This window comes from Eptesicus fuscus, chromosome 4, assembly GCF_027574615.1.
Source record: "Eptesicus fuscus isolate TK198812 chromosome 4, DD_ASM_mEF_20220401, whole genome shotgun sequence".
Classification (NCBI taxonomy): Eukaryota; Metazoa; Chordata; class Mammalia; order Chiroptera; family Vespertilionidae; genus Eptesicus; species Eptesicus fuscus.
The window spans coordinates 104,574,143-104,597,403 of NC_072476.1; the positions used below are offsets into that span (position 1 = coordinate 104,574,143).

General features: G+C 41.1%; 1 protein-coding gene across 1 annotated transcript in view; it reads left to right on the plus strand.

Annotated features, from left to right (window-relative positions):
• The window catches only part of PLCXD3 (phosphatidylinositol specific phospholipase C X domain containing 3), a 124,024-nt gene that overhangs the window by 34,242 nt on the left and 66,521 nt on the right, over positions 1-23,261 (plus strand). The gene's annotated exons all lie outside the window — the stretch shown is intronic.

Consider the following 23,261-nt stretch of genomic DNA (forward strand, 5'->3'; position numbering starts at 1 on the left):
CTCCTCACATCCCTCAAGGAGGAGGACCAGCGTGTAGGTATTAGAGGCTGCCCAAGGATTCGGGAGACCTGCATTTAGAAAGTGTACCTCTGATAAGGAACATCTAGAGAAAGTCTTAACAGGAAAAGCGTTCTTCCGAAGATGCGAGTTAAATGGGAAAACAGTCAATTAGCTTCTCTCTTTGTTGCTGGAGAGACCTGAAGTCAGCTGTGTCTTTGCAAAAGACTGTCAACCTACTTGTGTCAATGGTGACACTCTTGTAAATTGTGTGTAAACTATCAGCAGCTCTGACAGGGCCACTTTTTCCAGGAAGTGCCCAGAACTTCCTCTTTAAAGTATTGATGAATAGGAGGTTGAATTTTAATTCTCTGTCAATTGAAACTTGCTAATTAAAATTCCATGGTTCTTTTATCATAGAGACCTTTGAAAATTGGAGTAAAGAAGCTTGTCTAGAGACGACATAACTACCACCTGGCTTGAAGCTTTGGTGCCTAAGATGTTTTAAATATTAATTTCCTATCCATTGCAAGAAAATCATCAGTTTTCTGCTTTGCTTGCCTCGGTCTTCTAGACAGCGACTTCCTAGAGGTATCCTCTGCTCTCACCTTTACTGAGCTCCTCAAAATCTTGAGGCTGGGAGGGTAATCAAGCTAAACCCCAGGGAAGCTTGGAAGATGGAATAGAGAAGCAAGTCACTTTCTTTTCTTCAGTTTATTTGCAGGGGACCATTTCTGTATGTAGACATATTTACTGTACTTTTGATCTCTTGTGTATTCCTCTAAAGAATGCCATTAGTATCTCCTTTAGAATTACATTTATTAAGTATTTGGTGTCAATACCATTTCTCTGGTAAAAGTTATACTTACACTTTAAGAAATATGATCTAGCAGATATTATTTGTGTTCTGCCTTTATCCCCTTGGCACCCCCATTCTTGTGGCTTCCACATGCAAAACTTCTTAATGCAAGGTGGATTGGGGGTGGGGTGCAGGCAGAGCCTTAACTGATGACAAAAGGAAGTTGGTAGATAAATAGCTCAGCCTCCTGAACCTCCTAGTGAGACAGCTCTGAGGCATGGTATATTATATCCCAGACGTTCCCAGTGGTATTAAAATCCTAGGCTTAGCATCTGCTTTTGCACAATCCAAACTAAGCTGCAAACTGAGATTGTATTTTATTCTCTGAACATGAAAATCAGTAGTGTCATAGACAATAGTAGAAAAATATGTAGTTCATTCAGAAAATTAGAATGGTATCTTGAAATTAGACCCGGGTCTATGTGCTAAGATTTCTGCTTTACAATCTCAGCACAATCATTAGTTACTCATTTAAAAAAGTTTTTTTCTGAGCCCTGATATAAAAGGCATTAATGCAAATCGCTAGGAGGACATCAATAAGTATTTCTTTTCCTGTTTATAAGAATATTAGATAGTACTCTGGAGGAGAATAGGGGAAAACATAACAAGTTAAAAGATAATAGATAAAATAATATGCAGAATGTGAACATGTGAATGTTAAAAGTAACATGAAAATTGACACCCTACATCCTGCAGGAGGTTCAGAGAGGAAGGCATGTGTAAGGTGGGAGATGTTCTGGAAAATATCATGGAAGAGAATCCCTGATGGGCTAGAGCAGTGGTCGGCAAACTCATTAGTCAACAGAGCCAAATATCAACAGTACAGCGATTGAAATTTCTTTTGAGAGCCAAATTTTTTAAACTTAAACTTCTTCTAACGCCACTTCTTCAAAATAGACTCGCCTAGGCTGTGGTATTTTGTGGAAGAGCCACACTCAAGGGGCCAAAGAACCACATGTGGCTTGCGAGCTGCAGTTTGCCGACCATGGGGCTAGAGGATTTATAGGTAAGGAGGGAAAGTGCACGTGTGGCACTCTGGGTCTGGCTGAAATGGAAGGTTCTTTTAGGGAAGCAATGAAGTTAAAGATACATAGGTACATTGTCTCTTAAGTTATGAAGAACATGCATATCAGGCTAGGAGTTTGGGAAGTGAATACAATGTTTGTTTTTCTTTGTTGTGTGTGTGTTTTTTTGTGTTTTGTTTTTTTTTTAACAAAGTACAAGCATTCATTCATTTTCTCATTCATATGTTCATTAAACAAATACTGAAGTTCTGCTCTACTTAAAAGCATACACTGGGTTTTGTTACCTGGTGAAAAGAAGAAGAGGAAGTAGAAAAGGGGATCAGAGTTTGGGTGCTTGGGAAGTTAGGAAAATTAAGGGAGAATTGAGTTTTGTTTTAGACAAGTTTTGTATTTATTTAGTTATTCACTAATTTTTCCAGATAGATTCAAGGCAGGCCACACTGAACCTATGTACCAGTCCGGCGTGTTTTTGCAATGTGAAAAGTCTTGCCTATTTATCTTACTTTCTTATTCTACCCATTTTCTCAGTTACTTTTGGAAGACCTAATTGGCACCAATTCTCAAGGCACTTTCCAAAGGATTGAAGTGTTGGCTCTTTAGGATGTGGGAAGTAGGAAGACTCCATCCAAAGTAAATCTGCCCTAAGCTTGACCCCAGACCTCTCCTCTTCAAGAGCAGGTGGCTTTCTCATCTTTCTCAGCTTGTTGAAGTCAACAGGGGTCCTGGCATGGATCAGGTCTGCAGGCTCCAGGAGTAATGGGAGAAATGGGCTCCAGATACCAGTCAAGAGCACCTTGTCAAATGCATTGATTTCACAAAGATTTTGATGTCCATTTGGTCTTGAAGATCTGGAGAAATATGATCTATGTTGCAATTCTTTATGGAGTCGATGTTGCAATTCTTTATGGCATTTTAAGAGCTGTTATGAGGTTATCAGTTACAGCTGCACCAGTATCTGAGGGTAGGCTTCTCTCCTCCTTCTTTATCCCTCATAATGTTGGTGTGTGAATGCCTGCCTGGTGGTGTTTGTACTGTTGTATTGCATGTGAACCAACAGCAGCCATAATGCGTCTGAATCTGCATTTAATTTATCCACAGCACAGTGTGCAGCCAGATGATGATGGCAAGTTAATGGGCTTTGACTTAATGAGATAAATGTTAGCCTCCCAGGTTTGGAGATTTATGCTACTTTTATTTGTCAGCCTTACCTAAGTGGATACAAGAAGAGGTTGTAACTTTATGCTGACATATTATCAGGTCCATTTGCAGAGAGAGACAGATGTGATGACCTCCTCCTGCTGGTCTTTGAGCCATTTCAAGTCCCCCACTATTCTAGGAAATTAAATGGGGCTCACCATGTCACTCAGATGGAAAAGCTATTCAAGTTCCACATTCCATGTAGTTGCATCTTAATTCTAATATGCTGTTACCACACAGAGTATATAAATGTACTGTCTTTCTTTTCCTCTTTGCTTCCTCCTTTCCTCTCTTTTAATCCATCAGGATCTAGGATCCTGGAAATAATCTATATATACAAAAGGCTAAGTGTTCGTCCGTCTGTCTGACTGGTAGCTATGACACACACTGATCACCAGGGGGCAGATGCTCAACGCAGGAGTTGCCATGATGCACACTGGCCATTTAAAAATAAATGGCACCACAGACCTGGTGCCAACAAACCAACACTCAGCTTCCCCCAAGTGGGACACAGGCCCCGCCACCACCCCGGAACAACACCCCACCAAATCGCAGCCAACACTGCCAAGACCCCATGGCGCAAAATGTGGCCCACAGCTCAGCCCCGCCTGGAAATGGTCATTGTGGGCTCTGGGTAATGATGTCATGTAGCAACGCCCAGCTTCCTCTCCCTAGCGACTAGCCTCCTTGGAGTTTCTTCAGCCCAGGAACCTGACTTACTTTATAGCCAGGTGCAAACATTTCACAGTTTAATCAAATGTTTGTAAAGCATTTTCCTGTGCCTCATCTTACTTGATCCTCACAGAAATCCTGGAGTAGGTAGATAGGAGACTCGGTAGAATCCTATTTTCCGTTCATTAGCAAGACGTGAATAGTGATATTAAAATATTTCTTCTAATTAATTTCCTTTCAATGTGCACGAATCCATGCACTGGGACACTAGTATTATATGAAGACCTAACACCTCCCAAGGGAAGAGAAATTGATTAGATTCTTGGCCTTAGCTTTTTCAATATTTTGGCCTTGTCCTTTTCTTCTCAAATTCTTTTTCTCCATTAATTGCAATTACTGAGTCTTTAACTCTACTAATGACCACATCTTGCCCATCCTGCCTTTTTGGTAACTTATTAATGTTTAGCAATGAGAAGAAAAGGGCAACAGCTCTGTTAACCGAACCAAATTGATTCATGGTCAGACATGAAGGAGGAACTGGGCAGGAGTTTTATAAGCATTAAAGGTTAATGGAATAGTTCTCTAGCCTATTTTTCAAACCAACCTTCCTGAGTTTTTCTGACCTCCACCCCCCGTCACACAGCCATTGCATAAGAGCTTTTGGCGTAGGTGGCATGTAGGTGGAAGTTACTTATGAACATTAATAGCTTTTTCAACTATTGAACAATTATTAGAGTGCCCCTACAAGTAGCCTTAGTTAGGTTTAAAATAAAGCAATTTTATAGTTAATTTAGCATTTATCTGAAAGAGTGGCTTCCAAATTAAAAAGCTTGTTCAATTGAAACCAGCACTTATTCATTCCATGGGGATTTTTAAGCTTGCTCTATTTGCCAGTATGAAACACCCATGCGAACCTTCTTTCAAAATTGACTAGTTGAGTCAGATCACAACCCAATCAATTTCAGAATGAACAGCCCGCTGGATAGAAGCCACACTTTCCATTACTGGTTAATTGCTTTGGTATGAATGTGATTGACTAATCCATCCTCCAAAGCCAAAGAGGCTTTAAAATAGTTTGTATGTGGTAATTCACTGGTAGGAAGCCAACAACCAATGACACACCTCCTCAACATTCCCCCATGCATTGTTATCGGCTGGGTCTAAAAAAATAGTTTCACTTTCCCCTCTCTCTCCCAAAATATGTTTTGTATTGCATTTTGGTTTTAGGAGACAAAATTTCATTGGTCTTTTCCCCAAAGAAGACTCTGCTACAGTTTCAGAGAGGGTCTCATGGATGTCTTTCCTCCCTGAATTTAATTCTAGCTTCCTAATGACAGTCAGTGGTGTCATTGCCATATCCCCATTGAAGGGGTCTTGAAGAAATTCATAATTCTTTACCTGCTTGGTGATGCTCTGGTTGAAATTCTGCCGTGCATTTGAGATGTGCTATTAGTTTTCCTTTGACTCACTGGGTAAAAGGTGGCATAATAAGGACACCCTGGTCATCATAATTCCTGTATTGGGAGCCTGATGATCTGATTTATGTAAGCTTCCTTAACAAGAGACCCTGAACACTGGATATAAATAAATTGGTACTTGAAAATAGTCTGTCACCAGGAATTACTCCGCACAATGCCATAAATCAGCCTTGTTATTAATTTTGTTGGCAGGATCCTCAAAGTCACAAATCAAAATTGACCTTACCCGGGTTGACTGTGCTCAGCACATTATTAGAAAGAAATGGGTTTCTCCTCAGGGCCATGGACTTAGATTCTCATCAGTGGAGAATTTTTTCCTGAGCTGGGTCCAGGGAGAGCATGCTACATATTTGCACATTGTTACTAGCTGTCTATGTCACAACAGCTTATTGGATAAACTCTTTTTCTTCATTTACTTCAAGAATAGGAACCAATTATTACTTCATTCTCTCCCTTTTCCTTTTCAAAAATATAATACTCAAAGCTACTCTAGTAATCCTATTGCCAAAATGAATACCCATAGTAACAGCAGACTCTTATATAGAGCTTACTCTTTGCTACCATAACCAGAAAGCTTACCAGGTGCTAATAAAATAATGTGCAGTTTTGCAATGAGTCATTTACTTGTGTCTGTTTGTTTAGATGCACAGTTAATGGGCATCAGCCTATTGTACGTATTTAAAATTGAATTGACCATTTCATTATTCATTTTTATTAATATAGTTATCTGCAGCTATAAAACCATTGTTTAAAACATGTCCTCCTTTATTAATTCATGTGTTATTAATCACCCAGTGTGTATTGCAGCTTAACGGGTATTATAGGACCTGAGTCATTTGATTAAGTAATGAGGACAAAAAAAAATTAGGCTTATATTTCAGCAGGCAGAATTTAGTTCAGTTATAGAAAAACTGGCTATTCTTGGCAAAGTGTATATGACTGCCAAGATAGAAGCTATTGGCGAATAGAAGTGTTGAATGAGGCCTTCTGACCCCACCCAAAACAAGACCCTTCTGTTTCTGCTGACACCGAAGTGCTGTCATCAGTATTTATTCCCTGCTTCTAACTCTGCCATCCTCAGACAGAATGGCTACAGCATCGCTGCTCCTTAGGAAGTTCAAGGAGTCTTGGAGATACATATGAAGAAACCTTAACCTTATTCATGGGTAGACGAGGAGACATAATATTTAAAATACCAGATAAATAACCAAATTGTTGTTACGTGAGAAATGGTTGTCACCACTGTTCACTTTTTCTTAAGGTCATCAATTACAGGATGAAACTTGATTAAAGATTCTGGCCTAGAGATGAGTAACAAAACCTGAGAAGAAAAATATCCATGGGCTGAATTGCACCTCACTAATTTTCCCATTTTACAGAATAGTTAAAATAATTTAACTAGGGGTGGGGGGAAGCAGATTCCAATTTTTACCAATAAAATAGTTCAGGAAAAGTATCAAGACAGAGCAGGGTTTAAAAAAACCTAAAAGGTATGGAATAGTGTACATGGATTCACAGACAAATTTGTTATTTTTTAGCACAATCATAGGCTGTCTTAGTACTTACACCTAAGTTTGGTCTGTGTGTGCTTTACCCAGCCTGCCCTGAAATAATGTACAGTTTTACAATGTTATCATATGTTAACATATTTTATTGTTATCATATTTCTTACATAACAACAATTTGGTTATTTATCTGTGCCCTGAAATGCTTGTCAAAAAAAGGTAATCATTTTGTTTCATCAACACATCCCAAGGTTCCTAAGGGAAGACTCAAGTCAGATTTCTTCCTTCAGACTGCTAACCATTTCAGCATTCTTGGAAAAGGTCTGTACAATCTTACCACCCTCCACAACAATATACTGAATGCTTACTAAGTCCCAGTAAGAGATGACTGCTTCTGTCTGTCTATCTATCTATCTATCTATCTATCTATCTATCTATCTATCCCGACAAATATTTATGTGTGAGGGTTCCCTGGACCTCCTCCTTCTCCACCTCCTCCATCTCACAATAAGGAGAATTCTGTCTTTGCTTGTCTTTATTTTGTCACTTGTGTGGCTTGGAGTAAAGGGTGAAGGGAAGGACTAAAACAAATCATGACAAGTTGATTGTCACATTGGATGATATAGAGAAGGTGAAAGAACTGGGGACAAGAAAGAAAAGTCATAGGGTCAGTTTGGATTTGAGGTGTTTGAGTGAGGGAGGGGCAGCTGACGAGATTGTGAAAAATATGAAATTTTCTCCTGTGCAGTGAATGGATCTTCCTTTTGGCATTGTTTTGCCACTGCAAGACAGTTTTTAAAGTTTGCTTAATTTAATTATTTTTGGATGTTGAAAAAGTGTTACTTCTCAGTGTGACTCTGTGCTCAGGCAAACCATAAAACACTGCAATGATATACACTGAGTGGCCAGATTATTATGATCTCTGTACACATAATAATCTGGCCACTCAGTGCATATATATATATATACATATACACACATATATATATTTCAGTGTATAGCATTCAGTGTATATCATTGAACCCTCACACATAAATATTTGTTGGGATAGATAGATAGATAGATAGATAGATAGATAGATAGAAGCAGTCATCTCTTACTGGGACTTAGTAAGCATTCAGTGTATATCATTGCATAATAATCTGGCCACTCAGTGTATATCATTGCAATGTTTTCATTTCTAATATATATATATATATTAGAGGCCCAGTGCTTGAATTCGTGCATGGGTGGGGTCCGGCCACCTGGCCAGGGGGAGGGGGAGGGGACATGGGCGGTTGGCCGGCCTGCCTGCTGGTCGAACTCCTGGTCAAGGGGACAATTTGCATATTAGCCTTTTATTATATAGGATATACACTGAGTGGCCAGATTATTATGCGTTCAGAGATCATAATAATCTGGCCACTCAGTGTATATGGTTTTCATATTCATGATCTCATTGAATCTTCACAATGTTAACTTACTTTCCTTCCACTTAACAGATGAGAAAACTGTGGCTTAGAAAGATGCTAACTTGGGCAGGTTGGCAATAGCTTAGTTTGCATGTATATTTATCATTATTTTAATGTGTGTCATGATATGTAAAGGGTTGAGATTCACTGACATACTAGAACATGCTTTGAACTATCTTAAGCAAAAACCAAATAAAAGAAAGAGACAAAGGGAGGGAGGGAGGGAAGGAAGGAGGGAGGGAGGGAGGACTAACCAATGAATAGACAAATGGACAGAATTTAACTAGTAAGTGGTGGAACTAGGACCTGAACCCAGATGGTCTGGCTCCTAAATCCATACCTTAATCATCATCCTCAACTACTCTTTATAAATGGTCATCCTGCAAGCCAAGCCCATGTCTCACCTGTGTATGAATCCTTCTTCTATCCCTGTCCCAATTGACTTCTCCTTTCCACTTCTGAAAAGCCATAGTCACTTCTATCCAATTTAACACTATTTACTGTTATTTTTTTTTACTCTTTTTTCCCCTCTAAATTCTGCCTGCCCAACTAGCCAGGCTGAATTTATGAAGAGAGATAATGTTTTATATTTGTTTGTGTATTTCTCCATGGAGAATGTAGTACTTGATAAAGAACCAATGTACAAGTCAATGTAAACTTGAGATACTGAAGATTTTAGAAATTAGGTTTAAATATATGGGAGAATGTTAATTTAGGAGTAAGTTTCATTTCATATAACAGGGGAAAAATCCAAAAAATAGTAGCTTAAACAAGTTTATTTTTGTTTCACCTGAAGGGAGTTTAGAGGAAGTTGTTCTAGGACTAAAGTGGTAGCTCTAGGATATCTTCAGGGACCCAGGCTCCTATCTTTGTGCTCTGCCATCCTTAGTACTTGGTGCCCATCCTCAAGGCCACCTCTTGGTCAAATATTACAAATGTGTTACAGCTTGTGGAGAAGAGGAAGGGTACTCCCTAATGGGAAAACCTCTTTTAAGGGAACTTTCTGAAGGTCTCAAATAATATTTTAGCTTACATCTCATTGGATGAAACTCTTCATGTGGCTACTACTAGCTGCAAGGGAGGCTGGGAAATGTAGTCTTTCATTTAGCCCATCAATGTACTCACCTACAAATCAAGGTTTTAGTAATGAGTTGGAAGGGGAGAATGGGTGTTAATTAGGTAACTAGTAAGTTTTTCCACAAGAATAAAAACAATCCATCAGTTACTTCTTAGTTGCTTTTTATGGAAAAATTTTCCACTCATGACCCATATAAGAAATTAAAGTGTATTCCGGGTGGCTCCCAAGAGGTGCAGGATACCTGGAAAGCAGCACAGTCTCCTTTCTATGGAAATGGTATACCAGGAAATATCCCTGAGCCCCACTGTGGCTCACCAGCGATGCTGTTTTTGTTTGCTTAGCTTGTTAGAAACAGGGGCTCTCCTGCATTAAAACAAACAAAAAGCCTTGAGATTTACTTTGATAAATGTACTTTTATAGTTTTAGGAATAAACACATGTAATGCTTGTTTTCTTTGGCTCTGTTCCAAGGAGAAAAACATTTGGCTGATCACTTAGATTTTTTATGCTCTGTTTCCAGTTGATAAAAATAGCTTGTAAAGTTGCTTTTTCTAATCACAGGTTCAATACTAAACAGTCATTTCCAAAGCACGCAGCCCAGGTTAACAGCCTTGGCGATTTCTAATGGAGAGACTCTCCCTTGTGTCAGTGGCTGCTCTCATTGCCTTGTGCATTAATTAAGTTAAAACGATTAAGCTGCTGAAATAAGCCCACCAATACCCTGAATTAAAAATGAGAAATTTAATTTCCCTCTCACATGAAAGTTGAATGTGAGGGTTCTAAATCGGCGGCAGCTTTGCTCAATGTAGTCATTCAGGGACTCAGCAATGATTTGTCTAGTAGTCCCTTTCCCAGTCAACTTCAGGCAGAACAAACAGAAGCCTAGAACTAGGGGCTTCTTCCCAAACAAGTTATTTTCCTTACGTTTCAATGATAAGCATTACCCATGGCTTCAGAGAAGCTGGGAAATGTCCTACAGTCTGTGTCCAGGAAGAAGGAAAGAGAGGATCTGGGTGCATGGCTAGCAGGATTTATCAGACCTCAAAGGACAGTAGTCTTCCTTTTTCTACTCTGAACCTCATAAACCAGTTTTCTCCAATACCAAAGAGGGCTTTTGAAAAAGTAAATTATACCATACTCTTCTGATCCAATCTCTCCAATAACTGCCCTAACAAAAAGTCCAAACTTTTTGCCAATATCCACGAGACATGATATCACAGGGTCAACGACTCTTATTGACCCCACCCTTTCCATGTTTGCATCAGTTGGGTCACAAATTGGCCATATTGGCTTCTTTCTATTTTTGGACCTCACCAATCTCTTCCCACATTGAAGCTTGTGAGTGTGCTGTGTTGTGGGTCTGAGATGGAGCACTCTGAGAGGCTCACATTGCTACTTCCTTTCATCACCCCAGCTTCTCTTCAAATGTCACCTCTGCAAGAAGGCCTTCCCCAACCACGTCCCACTGCCACCAGTTACCATCACAAGACTCTGTCATTATGGTCTTCTTTAAGAAATATTTTCTGAAATTGCCTTCTTTTATGCATTTACTTATTTGTAGTATTTGTTTATTTGTGAAGTGTTTACCACCACTTAGTAGAATAGAAAGTTTACTGTGGCCAGAGCCTCTATCTATATGTCTGGCTCATAGCCCTTTCCAGTGGGCCTGATGTTGCAGTTTCTCATATTTCTATTAGTTTCATATATGCTGTGTTGTCATTGTAGTTAGATTATAAGCTCCATAGAGACAGGAGTGATATCTCCTGACTTAATTGTGTCTTTAAATTCCCACTGGAGTAAGTTTAGTAAATGAAAGATAAAAAGGTGAAAATACAAGGTGTTTGTTTGTTTGTTTTTAAGAAAATAAGCTGGGGCATAACATTTCAATCTGAAGGTAAGAGTTAACCTATCTCCCCTTTCTAACCTCATGAAATTCTGTGCCAAGGCTGGCCCATATAATGCTTAAGTAAAAGAGCTTTCATAAAGAATTAACGAGCCACTTTCTTTTAAATTCATACTTTTTCCTGGACTATGCTAAACATACAAAGGCACAGAATCCAGGAAATAAAAGAACTGAACTTTAGTTGAATTCTACAGATAAATTATTTTACTTTTCAGTACTTTAAGTTTTGTTTTGAAAACTCTGTTTTGAAGTAGGTTTTTGTCTCTTGTCCAGTGCAGCCCACAGAACTGTGAAGTAGTTGTTTTCTGCAAGTTCTGGATTTGGCCCTCTGTACCCCCTTGCTGTGCACCTTCTAAGTAAGTGCTTAGGAAGTGGTGATGGTGTTGAACTCAAAGGTTTCCTGGCTGCTTATCATAATATTCGAGAGTCACAACTTTTGACAATTGGAATTTCTTAGCAGAGTGTCTGCTGGTTCTATTACAAAGAGATGCCTCATAAGAATTTTTCATATAGCACAGCAAAAGTAATAGCTAACATTTATTGAACATATAAAGTAGTGAACTCTGAACTTGTGAGTGTAATTAACTGTTTAACCAAGTCTCTGCTTGGAGATGAGTCAGCCGAGGTTTAGAGACATTAAGTAACTTGCAAATGATCACACAGATGGTAAGAGATGAAGTCAGGATTTGAGTCCGACTTCACCTAATAACTGATTCAATTCTTTTAAACAAAGCTAACTTGCCTTGTATTTATGGGCATAGTGTTCAGTGATATATTTCTTAGGACATGCTAAACTAGATCATTGCTAAGGCAACTTTCAAGGTTGATATTTATGAGTCTCATCAGTTGTAATATTTAAAATATGTATCAGGCATCCATTCAGAATGGATATCCAACTAATCTGAGTGGATGCCAGTACATCTTACCTGGTGAATGCTTCCTGAACGTCATTGCTGTTCCAACCACTCTTTCAATATCTACACCCTCCTCAGGGGAAACACCAACAACCTCTCATCCCTGTGAGCCTCCTGCCAATGTGTTATGTTAGGACTCAGTGGTTTCCATAGCCCGGCTGCCAGGTGCAGAGATGCCATCCAACAGGTAGCACAGAGTGACTTCAAGGACCATGAGACCACAAGGTTCCTGTGCTGCATGATGCTGAATGGTGGTTCCTGTTTCTTCATGGGAGAGTCTCCTTTCGCTGCTAAATTCTAAATAAGGATCTCTACTGCTTTAACCAGTCTTCATAAATCTCATTTTCCAAGCTTTGTCCAGTATTTTGAAACTTATTTTACAATGGAACCATGATGTTTACCAAAGAACACCTATTGACTTTGCTTAGAATTAGTATTTTGGGAAGTTCTATATAAGTGTCTTCCCCTACTACACATGCCCACCCACCCCAACCACCCTCTGTCTCATTTACATATGAAAATTTCAGATTCAGATAGGCCAGGGCACTTTTCTAAGATTTCTCAGGCAAGAACGAGACTTGAGTTATCAAAATATTTACCATCTAGTCCAGTGCATTTTCCACTATCTCTCTGCCTGCACAGCACAGTTGACCAGTGTCCATGTGAGTAACACCCAATGAAGCTCAACTATCTATATTATAAAAAGCCAGTGACCATAACACCGTAATGACCAAACGACTGGTCACCAGGAGGTGCATTGATGGGTCTCGCAGCACAGCGGGTCTCTGGGTCCGCCCGGTGCAGCGGGTCTGGGTCCTGCGCGATTTTGTGTGCTGGGCCTCTAGTCTACACTAATAAAAGAGAAACATGCAAATCAACCATCACTCCGCTATGCCAAGCCACTCCCACCAGCCAATCAGGAGCAAGTATGCAAATTAACCCAACCAAGATGGCAGCTGGCAGGAGGCTTGGGTTGCCCCAGCAATGGAGGAAGCCAAGCTTCCCGCCCTGCCCTGGCCGGCCCTGGCCTCCACTCAAGGCTACAAAGTTTCAATTATAGAAGATAAATGAATCCCAACAAAAATGGCGGCGGCCACGGAGCTGGAACAAGCAGGAGTCTTGGGTTGCCCCCGGCGATGGAGGAAGCCAAGCTTCCCACCTGCCCTGGCCGGCCCTGGCCTCCGCTCAAGGCTACAAAGTTTCAATTATTGAAGATAAATAAATCCTAGATCCTGGCCTCCACTCAAGGAGGCGCTGACAAAAATAAAAAAAGGAGGGCCTGGGACCTTGGGTCGCTGCGGGGTGATCAGGCCAGGATGGGACGGCAGGGACCATTGGGGGTAAGCAGACCAGCAGGGGGGCCAGTTGGGAGTGAGCAGGTCGTCAGTGGGAATCAGTTGGAGGTGATTAGGACAACGGCGGGGGGCGGGCAGTTTGGAGTGAGCAGGCCAGCAGGGAGGCAGTTGGGGGCGATCAGGCTGGTGGGGGGCATTTAGGGATGAGCAGGCCGGTTGGGGGGGCAGTTGGGGGCAAGCAGGCCAGCAGGGGGGGCAGTTGGAGGTGATCAGGCTGGCAGGGGAGCATTTGGGGGCGAGCAGGCTGGTGGTGGGGGGCAGTTGGGGGTGAGCAGACTGGCAGGCAGAGTGGTTAGGGGCATTCAGGCAGGCAGGCAGGCAGGTAAGCGACTGGAGCCAGCAGTCCCAGATTGTGAGAACGATGTCCGACTGCCAGTTTAGGCTCAATCCCTGTAAACCGGCAGTAGGATATCCTTCAAGGGGTCCCAGATTGGAGAGGGTACAGGCAGGGCTGAGGAACACCCCCCCCCATGCACGAATTTCATACACCGGGCCACTAGTTAGATAATAAAACAAGACACTAATCTGGGTTTTCAAAGGCAAGTTGACTTTTTTTTTTTTTTTTTGCATATTCTGTCTTCTCTAAGGATACTTATCAGAAGGTTATTTACAATAGTCAAAACTTGGAAAATAATATCCTTCAACATGGGACTAGTTGTGTGCATTGCCATACAATCATATAGTGGCATCTACCATCTTCATAAAAATGATGACAAAGTTATATATCTGCTGAATTAAAGAAATGCACAGGGCACATAAAAAAAGTGAAAAAGGCAGTTTACAAATTAGTATTCTCAATATGAGACCGTTTAAAATCATATGCGCCTTGTCTGTATGTATTGATACACATGTTTATGCAAAAAAAATTATCTAAAATTCTATATGCCAAAATACTAATAGGCAATTCTTTGAATAGTAGAATTATATGTAATTTTTGTTTTTCTTCCTGTACTTTTTGCACACCTGGACCTGTTTTATAATGAGCGTGTACTGCCATTACAATTAAGAGGGAAAAGCTATGAAGAGATTGCCATTAAAAAAACCAAAACCTACGACCCCTTTCCTCCCCTATTTATCAATTCCAGCCTACCTGCTTTTTCCTAGTCCTCCACTGGACCTGCCAATACCAGCCACAGGCACACCCCAGGGGCCTCCCCAGACAATTCCTCTGACTTCACTCTCACTGGGCTCACTTCCACCAGGTCCTTGATAATCCGTTTTCCACTATTTTTTTTTACACAATGCCTGTCTTTTCCCCTTTCACCGTAATATCCCCATCCACCAAAATTCTATCCACCTTTCAAAGATCATTTCAAGATTCACCCCTGGATAATTTGGACTCTCAGTGCCTTTGAAATCATTGCATCGATTGTGTTCTTGTTCTGCTTTGAGAAGATTTGGTCTCACAGGTCTGGGTAGAGGGCCTGTGGGTTCACTGTACCCTGCAGAAATGCACATGACTGAGTGGAGAACAAAATCCAGGCAGCAGTCATATCATCTGGCTGGGCTCTCTGACCTCTTAACCAGGTCAGATCCTTCTGTCATTAACCATTGTCTCCACTGCAATTATGAATTATCAATACCCATCTCTTCATCACTTGGTGAGAAGAGGTTCACCGTGTCAAGTGACTTGTCCAAAATCACACACAGAAATCAAACGTGGAATGCTTTGTAATATAGTACCTTGGATAGCAGCCACCAGGGCTCATGGAGGTAAGCAAAGAAAGATAAGTAGAAAATCGACCCAGGACCTTCCGCAAGTGCTGTGTGAGCGCCCCCTGCTGATCCGTGTGCAGTGGGAGAGGAGTCAATGGCTCTGGTGCTGCTGCTGTTTGCAATGTGTGCCCTCTCCCTGCCCCCCTGCCCCCCATACAAACGCTCCATCCAATGGCTCCAGTCAGATCCTATCACATCACAGCTACATCAGTGACCCATCCTCTTCCCCTTTTCACCTCAGGCTTGTGATGGGAGGAGATTAGAAGACATGGAAAATGATCTCACTTCAAGGGAGAAGAGTCATTTTATGTTTTGTTTCTGTGCATGAAAGAATTGATTCTCAAGGCTTGAATGCATGACCTGATATCGCGACAATGTACTCCCCTACTGTGAGCGCACCTGTTAGATCATCTCAGACAGCAAGGCTGCGTTCACACCCCTTCAATCATTCTTAGGAGGAGCATTTTATGTCCTAATTCCTACTGTCATCTCTGTGCGTCAGTAATCGAAGAAAAACACCTCGGCACCGGGAGCTCAGGTCTCATCTCTCCTGCGTCTGAGCAAACATGGAAAAATCTATAACCTTGTCCTCAGAGGTTACTGAGAAATGAATCTGGCTGCCTCTGCCTGTGGACTGAGGAAAGGGGTGTGTTCGGCTATGGTAGAGTGGGGTGCTTTGCAATTGGGAGGTTTTTGAGAGCCAACATCAGCCCATATTTTGACTTTCTCTTGAGCACTTCTTAGGTACAGGGTAGGGGGTTAAAGGGAGCAAACGAAGAGAGGTGTCTCTCTTCCGGACCACGGGGCGTGTCCCGGGTTATGAGCATGAGGGACTGACTATCATGCGATCCTCCACAGGACGATGAGGCCGGTTGGATTGTTTTCACTTAGGGAGTGGATTCTGAGGCTCAGAGAGGCAAAGATCTGCCCAAGGTTACCCGGCTGGGAGGTAGCAGCATCCGAATTCTCATCCTGGGCTGATTCTAGCGGAGGAGCAGCCACAGAGAAGGCAGGTTGGCATGTGCCCTTCACTTCCAAACTCCATGTCAGTGAAGGGGAGAGCTCTGCGATGGACACTGGGCAGAGCAGGCCGGGCTGGTCCAGAGCGCCCTCAGCACCAGCTCACTGCCCCGGACTTTGAAAACAAGGTCAAGTTCCGTGACGTAAAAAACAAGCAAACAGGTTCTGGGCTAAAAGAGAACTACAGGAAGACAACTGTGCTGTGGACAGAGTAGGCAGCGCCCTTTCTCCTTTCCCTGGCAAAGAAAAGCAGCAGCAATTCCACCTGTAAGCAGGTCGGCTCCGCAAAAATATCAAGAAAGCCACTGCAGCCTGGGCAGCTATTTGTTTGAGGCAAAACAACTGGTTGACGGCATTTTTTCTTCTTTTTCTCTGTTCGTTGCATTTATATGAAAATAAAATAGATCTTCTTGCCCCATTGATTTACTCAGTAAAGGTTGGTTATTCACTGACCGTTGCCCATTCTGCTGAGTGCTCAGGCCTCATAGTCGCGGTCCTGACCCTGTAAAACTGGGCTCGCTCACTTGCTTTTCTCAGGCAGGCTGGACTTGGAAAGGGGCTGTTTTAAAGTATTTTCTGGAGTAGACATTTAAAAGATGGCATGTAGTTTATCACTGAAAATGTTAAGACCTTCTCAAATAAGTAAGGAATAAGCAACCTCAGTTCAGGACATCTTTTTCCCCTCCCCTCCCCTCCCCTCCCCTCCCCTCCCCTCCCTTCCCCTCCCCTCCCCTCCCCTCCCCTTCCTTCTCTCCTTCTTACTTCCCTTCATCTTTTGAATAAATCCATGCCAGCTACCAGAAAAGCAGCTGGAGCAAAGAGAGTTTTCAGCTTTGATAAACGTATTCAAATTTCACAACTGGAACATTTAGAAAGAAACTCTTCAACTTTAAGCACCAGCATGAAAATTGCAATTTGTACATTAAAATTGTTTTTGTTTTGAGTGACATAATAGGGGGAGAGGGACTAGTAATATTATTCAGGCTGTGGGGCATTGCTCTAAAAGTGGTAATCTGCTCTGGAGTATGAAGTCAATACAAACAATTTTACAGCCTCCAAAGACAGGAAACCAGGGAACATTGCGCCCTTCCTGGGTGGACACTGGCTTGTTGGGAGAAGTCCCTATTGTCTCTCCCTCAGGAATCAGTCAGCTCTGCTTGTCTTTCTGTCCCCTCCGGTCTCCTCCTCCCCTGACCAGCTCCTCTTCTCACTCATCCTGCTCAACGTCCCATGTGACTGCCTTGGGCTCCTCATGCACAACAAACCTCATGGGCCCCACACCCATCAGGCCACTTAGAAGACAGTGATTTGAAATTGGAGGTAATCACATTACTTTTCCCCTCCTAAATTTCTGAAAACAGTGTCCTCTGAATTCTGAAACTGTCTGCTTCTCACCATCAAAAACCTAGTTTCTATTAGAGATTTGTAAGTCTCAGCAAGTCAGCCAGGTCAATGAGACCTCCCTCTGTGGATAAAATACTCCACACATTGTCTGAAAAACAATCTAACAAAAAGGATGATTGGATTTTGCTCTGCTAGTATTTTTCTGAGTGGAGAATAGGAAGGTAAAATATAAAGGCAGGCAACTATTTAATGCAATGCCTAGTGAATAGTTCCCTTCTAATTCATGTTGTATAATTCCTAGGACCTCCCATTAAAATTATCCATCTTGACAACGAAATTTAGGGTACACTTGTTAGGAAAATGATGGTGAGATATGAATAAATCTGTAACTTAATATAAAGTTACCACCAAGTAATATATGAGAATTTAAAGTCTAAATACCAAAAAATGTTATGGATATGCTTATGGCATAGATTGTGGTGATGGTTTCATGGATGTATCCTGATCTCCAAACTCATCTATTTGTATACATTAAATATGGATGGCATTTTGTATGTCAATCAGATCTTAATAAAATGGTATGAAAAAGATATATTAAGAATTTTATATACCTTTACAAACTCTCAGTGGAGTGTCTCATATACTCATAGGAATATACATAAGTAACGATTTTTCTCATTCCTATTCTACCCAGAGAATAAGCCAGTAGTTCCATCTATGGCTACTTTTTAATTCAATAAACATTTTTGTAATAACTCCAAATCTACCCAATCAAAAAAATGGGCAAAGGACCTAAATAGACACTTTTCAAAAGAGGACATACAGAAGGCCAAGAGATATATGAAAACATGCTCAAAGTCACTAATCCTTCAAGAGATGCAAATCAAAATAACAATGAGGTACCATCTCATGCCTGTCAGAATGGCTATCACCAACAAATCAACAAATGACAAGTGCTGGCGAGGATGTGGAGAAAAAGGAACCCTCTTGCACTGCTGGTGAGAATGCAGGCTGGCGCAGCCACTGTGGAAAACAGTATGGAGTTTCCTCAAAAAGTTAAAATGGAACTCCCATTCAACCCAGTAATCCCACTTCTAGGAATACATCCCAAGAAATCAGAAACACCAATAAGAAAGGACATATGCACCCCTATGTTCATAGCAGCACAATTTACAATAGCTATGATTTGGAAACAGCCTAAGTGCCCAACAGCAGATGAGTAGATTAGAAAACTGTGGTACATCTACACAATGGAATACTACACTGCTATAAAAAAGAAGGAACTTTTACCATTTGCAACAACATGGAGAGCATTATGCTAAGTGAAATAAGCCAGTCCAAGAAAGTTGAATATCACATGGTCTCACTCATTTGTGGAATATAATGAACAACATAAACTGATGAACAAAAACAGATCCAGAGACAGAGAAACACCGAACGGACTGTCAAACCTAAGAGGGAAGGCAGGGAAGGGGATGGGGGGGAGGGTGTAAGAGATCAACCAAAGGACTTGTATGCATGTACATTAGCATAACCAATGGACAGGGACACTGGGGCGCTGAGAGCTTGTCCTGGGGGGTGGGAGTGGCCGGGGAGGGCTCGATGGGGGAAAAGGGAGACATATGTAATACTTTAAACAATAAAAAAAGAAAAAATTTAAATAAGAAATAAATAAATAACCCCAAATCTAGTGCTTGGAACTCAACATCTTGCCAGGAGAGATGAAATTTCTACATGGAAATAGATGGATGATTTCCAGCCGGGGAGCTGGCATGGATCTCCACTCGCTGTTGTTTCTGTGCACCTGCTCGCTGACTCTTGCCCACGGTCTAATGAGCTCCTCAGTAGAGAATGCCTTTTTTGCTTATTTCCAAGTGAAGGCAATTTGGTTAAAATACCCATTAGAGGACAACCAACTGGTGAGCCAAAGCTGAGGGGAAGAGAATTGTCCCTAGAGCCAGCTTGGATAAGCTGCAGATGGGAACTGTGTGTTGGGCTGGGGGACAAGCTCAGAGGTGCCAACATTTCCTCCATCTTCCATGATAACTTCTATTTCCTTTACACTTGACAACACTATTTTAAGGCTGATTTCATTTAAACATTTTATTTCCCCTTCCAAAGCTTTTGGGTAATTTATAGCTTCAAATTATGTGAGCCCCACATACTGTGAGACCCCTTGAAGGCATCGTAAAAAGAAACAAGCGTAGGTCACTCAACAAATACATGAGTCTTTGCCTCCACATGCAGCACGCACCAGGCCAGAGGATTCTCTCGCTGGCTGGCCAAGGTAATTTTGGACAAGTGATGGCCCCAGCAGAGAGGCAGGTGAAAAGCCAACCATGCTTGTGAAGCGTTTTGTGTCTTTCCTAAACATTCCTGCCTCACAAAATTCCATTATCAGAGGAGGATGTGGAAATTTTTGCTGCTTCAAGCTGCAGCTATTTTCAATAAATTGAATTACTGCTGTTTCCATATTTAACCTTGGAAAACTACAGACAGTCCAATTCTTTATGAGTTCACTATTTTGGTTTTATAATCTAATCCCACTGGGGTTCCAAGCAACTGTTTGGTTCACTTCAATTCAGCAAAACTTCCTTGGGTTTATTGTTCTCTTATGGAAAACAAATTAATTAAATATGTGCACTTACTTTATTGACAAGCATGTATACAGCATTTGCTGTATGTGAGGAACTGCTAAAGTGCTTTATAAATATTAACTCATTTAATTCATAACAACTCTATAAGGTAAGTACTATTATTATTCCTACAATGTAAGTGAGGCAACTAAAGCTCAGGCAGGTTAAGTAACGTGCTCAAGGCTGCACAGCTAGCAAGTGGCAAAGCTAGGATTCGAACTCAGACTTGCTTGCTCTAGAGTTTGCTCTCTTGCTTTGAGTCACTGTCACTGGGAGGTGCCTTGCCAACTTGGCATTAGGCCCCATCTTGACATTTGCTTTCTTCTTCTATAAATAAAAGTGTTTCCAGAGGCATCAAGGTTACTGAGAAGCTAAATATTTTTCTAACATTATGATACTTGTAATTAATTGGTGCTGAATAAGGACATTAAGCAGAAGTTAACTTTAATAGATTTTTGGATCAATTTGGATATGAATAGATGTTATCTATTACAGAAAGGTCTCAGAACTTCTTCCTTCCTCAATTTCTTTTTTTCCATCCGCCCTCCTTATCACATTTTCTGTTTCTCTTTTTCAAGGACATTTATTTCCCAAAGCGCCCACATAGTCACAGCATCCATTCACAATAAACCCAACTGTGCTTCCTTTTATTATTTGAAGTCATATTAACACATTCATGTTCAAAATGGTTGGGAGCCCAAATTCAGTGCCTAGAAGTCCCAGTCCTGTAAGATACAAATCCACAAGCTCTTTCTTAAGTGATTTGGCATATACTACCATTAAATCAATCTGCAATTCAATTTGACCAAGTAGTTGCTAAGGTCACACAAGATAATATCATTAATGTTTTCTCTCATTCTCCCTTCCTCCCTCCCCCATTTATGCCTCCTGGTAGATTATCTCCAGATATTAAGTGAGTCCATTCCCCCAAACACACACACACACACACACACACACACACACACACACACACACACACACAGTAGGAGTCCTGTTCCACTGAGATTGCAGTGTCATCCATTCCTGACTTCATTGGAGGATCACTTGGTCTTTCTTAAACAAGTCCTTGTAGAAAACAGGCCCTATGTCCAGTGGCTTCTCTGAGTGGTGAAAGTTTTCACTAGATTACCTTGCAATTTTTATTTTGGTAATTGACAGTATACCTAATGTGATAGAATGACTTATTTCCCCATTGAAGAAAATCCCATTTGGGCTGATTTCAGAGAGAAGGGAGAGAGAGATAGAAACATCAATGATGAGAGAGAATCATTGATCGGCTGCTTCCTGCAGGCCCCACACTGGGGATTGAGTCCGAAACCTGGGCATGTGCCCCGACCAGGAATCAAACCATGACCTCCTGGTTCATAGGTTGATGTTCAACCACTGAGCAATGCTGGCTGGGCAGCCAACACAATTTAACCAAGAAAGGGAAGTAGACAGGTAAGACCCATCCTACCCAGATATGCAAAGAAAGTGGTTGATAAAATTTGCAAGGCCCTGGAGTTTAGTAAAAGGCAAGTGCTAGGATTAAGTGCTGGTTTATACTGCTGCCATGTTCACACTCTTACCTTCACATAGTGCTGCTCAAGGACATTTAAGTCATAATTTAAAGCCATTTCTGGGATTGATAAAATGGAAGGTGGGCTAATAAAGGAACAGTCAGGGACAGGCAATTGTTATGAGAAAGAGCAAGCTGATAAATTTGGCTGTTGACCAGATTGAACCTACATTATGAATAATAATTCTGAGGTGAAGAGTTCTAAAAGTCTTTAAATAAAAATATGTACTTTCTTATGGAATAAGAATAAAAATATGATATGCATGTTAAAAAGAATACATATATAAGTAACTCTTAAAGCAAGGTTGGTAACTTTTATGTGCATTAGAAAAATATATTTGAAACATATATTAGAAAATAACATATAAAATATATTGTGTATTTCTTCATGAGTGATACTGAGAATGACAGTAAATATGTGAAGAAAAGTATGTCATTACATCAAACTTGTTTTATTAATGGGTAACTAGGACATGAGAACTCAGTGCCCAGGACACCTGAGTTGACTTGAGTCTGAATTTTTGTTAAAGTCAGGTGACATTAGTATGTGCATACACAGGGTGTCCCCAAAACTGTATATATACTTTGAATAATTATTAATTCCAATGGGTTAAATCTGGAAAGAAAGAAATATCAACTGAGCTATCAGCTGTTAAGTGTGTATATACATTTTTGGGGGGAACACCCTATATTTAAGTTTTCCTTCCATCTGGTTTCTGCCAACTAGTTTTTGTTTTTAAATATCTGCTAAACATCTCACCCTATAACTCCCTAGACCAGTGGTCGGCAAACTCATTAGTCAACAGAACCAAATATCAACAGTACAACAATTGAAATTTCTTTTGAGAGCCACATTTTTAAAACTTAAACTTTTTATAATACCACTTCTTCAAAATAGACTCACCCAGGCCTGTGGTATTTTGTGGAATAGCCACACTCAAGGGGCCCAAGAGCCGCATGTGGCTCGTGAGCTGCAGTTTGCCGACCACGGCCCTAGACTATCAAAAGAAATATAGTTCATGGGCTTACCAACCTCAAATTACTTATATTTTAGAAATAAGTTCCAGGATACCATTAGCAAGGGTTTAGGAACTGAGCAATGTGCTCTGACAAATGTTATGAAAGAGATGCGCAGTGTCAGGCATACTTTCCCATTGTCATGTTACTGGAAAATGACTTCTCTAGGATACCAGATATGGTTGCTGGAAAGATCTTTGCTTCACTTTAGGAGAGCGGAAGAAGATCAGGGGACTACTTGGTGTATAGGATTCAATTGAAAAACAAACAAACACAAACAAAACCCACACAGCTCTAGCCAGACTGGCTTGGTGGATAGATTGTTGACCTGTGGACTGAAAGGTCCTGGGTGGGGGACGTGCAGGAGGCAGCTGATCAATGATTCTCTCTCATCATTGATGTTTCTATCCCCCCTCCCTCTCCCCTCCCTTTCTCTCTGATATGTGTGTGTGTGTGTGTGTGTGTGTGTGTGTGTGTGTGTGTGTGTGTAAAATATATATATTTTAGAGGCCCAGTGCATGAATTCGTGCATGGGTG